The sequence below is a fragment of the Bos javanicus genome, chromosome X, assembly GCF_032452875.1.
Source record: "Bos javanicus breed banteng chromosome X, ARS-OSU_banteng_1.0, whole genome shotgun sequence".
NCBI classification, from domain to species: domain Eukaryota; kingdom Metazoa; phylum Chordata; class Mammalia; order Artiodactyla; family Bovidae; genus Bos; species Bos javanicus.
This window is the reverse complement of record NC_083897.1, coordinates 102,478,639-102,481,006: the sequence shown is the minus strand read 5'-3', so window position 1 is coordinate 102,481,006 and position 2,368 is coordinate 102,478,639. Positions and strand designations below refer to the sequence as shown.

At 39.3% G+C, this 2,368-nt stretch overlaps 1 pseudogene; it reads right to left on the bottom strand.

Annotated features, from left to right (window-relative positions):
- Nucleotides 1-341: 341 nt before the first annotated feature.
- LOC133242735 (NADH dehydrogenase [ubiquinone] 1 alpha subcomplex assembly factor 4-like) lies at nt 342-963 on the bottom strand (annotated as a pseudogene).
- Between the last annotated feature and the right edge of the window lie 1,405 nt (nt 964-2,368).

Genomic DNA, 2,368 nt, shown 5'->3' with positions numbered 1-2,368 from the left:
AAACTGTATCAGTTTTCTATGGCTGCATAAAAAAATTACCTCAAACTTTTTCTTTTTTTTGCTTAAAATACAGTAACTTTTATTTACAGTAAATTTATACATGTGCTGATTAGTCATGCTGATATTGCATAAGAACACAAACTAAACCATACTAAAGTTTAAAAGAAAGAAAAATCAATCCTATCAGCCATCCTGAAAATTCAGAAGAGTTCATAAAAAGCAAGCTCTCACAAGGAGGGAGCTCAACACAATTGGTAACTTATATAATTTAACATGCTACAAATGAAGAAAATAAACAGGGCATGGGGATGAGGACAGGAAAAGTCCTGTCAAGATTCTCTTCATTTTGCTTGTATTGCTTTCTTCCCTTAGGAGGGGAAGATTTTTTACTTAAAAAGTAACAAAATATTTGAGAAGGGAATTTACATCTTGCTGTTCTAGATGGTATTTGTCAGCTATTTTCTTAGCAGTCCATGTGTCTGGATAAAGTTTATGACTATTGAGAAGTGTCAATGCCACTAAAATGGAAATTTTACCTTTGGGAATGTTCTTAACGTTCATCATGTCAAACTGATGGTCTTTTGGCAACCTGAACTCCTTAGGCTTCTGACGTGTTCCAGCATCCTTTACCTGCAAAGAAGACATGGGATCTTGGAAATCAACATACACATCTTTTAGTAATGACAGCAGTTTGTCATCTTTTCTATCAATTTCTCCCTTAATTTCTGGATGGCTGCTCATCTGCTCTCACAGGAGGTTCTTGGTGGAAGGGTGCCTGGGAGTGGGGGAGGGCTTCATTCTGCTGATTTCCTATTCAGCCTGGTTCTCTAGGTTGAAATTCCTGATGGTGCAAGCCCCCGCAGGCCCCATTTCTTCACAACATGATGCCCTAAGTTACACCACACGTGGTTAAACACCCGCGCAGGCGACCTCCAGGACACACCAGAGCATGCGCAAGTATGGGGGTGACCCCTACCTCAAACTTTTGTTGTTGTTCAGTCACTCAGTCATGTCTGTCTCTTTGCAATCCCATGGACTACAGCACTCTAGGCTTCCCTGTCCTTCATTATCTCTCCGAGCTTGCTCAAACTCATGTCCATTGAGTCAGTGATGCCATTCAACCATCTCATCCTCTGTTGGTCCCTCTCCTCCTGCCTTCAACCTTTCCCAGCATCAGGGTCTTTTCCAGTGAGTTGACTCTTCACATCAGATGGCCAAAGTTTTGGAGCTTTAGCTTCAACATCAGTCCTTCCAATGAGTATTCAGGGTTGATTTCCTTTAGGATTGACTGGTTTGATCTTCTTGCAGTCCAAGAGACTCTCAAAAGTCTTCTCCAACACCGCAGTTCAAAAGCATCAATTCTTCGGCTCTCAGCCTTCTTCATAGTCCAATTCTCACATCCATACATGACCACTTCAAACTTTGTGGCTTAAAAGAACAACCATTTATTAACTCAGTTTTTTAGGTTCTTACCTACTTCTGGATTCTCTGCCTTATGTCTCAGAAGGCTAATATCCACTTACATGTGGAATCTAAAATATGACACAAATGAACCTATCTACAAAACAGAAACAGACACATGGACATAGAGAACAGACTGGTGGTTGTGGGGGGCGGGGAATGCAGTGGGAGGTTGGAGTTGGGATGTGTAAGCTATTATATATGGAAGTGATAAACAACAAAGTCCTACTGTATAACACAGAGAACTATATTCCATATCCTATGATAAACCATAATGGAAAAGAATAGTTTTTTTAAAAAAGCTTTTAAAATATGTGTATGTAACTTAATCACTTTGCTATACAGCAGAAATTAATACAACATTGTAAATCAACTATACTTCAATTTAAAAAAAGGAAAAGAAGGCTAATATCAATGTGTTAGCCAAGATGTGTCATCATCTGGAGCCCAGAGTTCTCCTCTAAGCTCATGTGGTTGTGGTAGAATTCAATTTCATGAGGTTGTAGAACTAAGGTCCCTGTTTCCTTACTGACTGTCAGCCAGGAAGCACTTTCAGCAACTGGGTGTCAGCTTTCTTTGGCACATGGCCTCTTCCATCTTCAAAGTTAGCAATGGATAATCTCTCTTACATTCAACTTCTCTAGCTCTTTCAATCTTTTACTTCAGATAAAGCCCAGGCCTTTTTAAGGTCTCACTTGACTAGGTCAGGCTCACCCAGGATGATCTCCCTATTTTAAATTCAAATTATTGTGATGTTAATTGCATCTTCAAAATCTCATCACAGTAGCAGTTAGATTAATGTTTGAATGACTATGAAAAGATGTGTACACCAGAGCTCTTGGGAGTCAACTTAGAATTCTGCCCACTATTCACAACTTGTATCATTATAATAAGTGAATTGTAATGT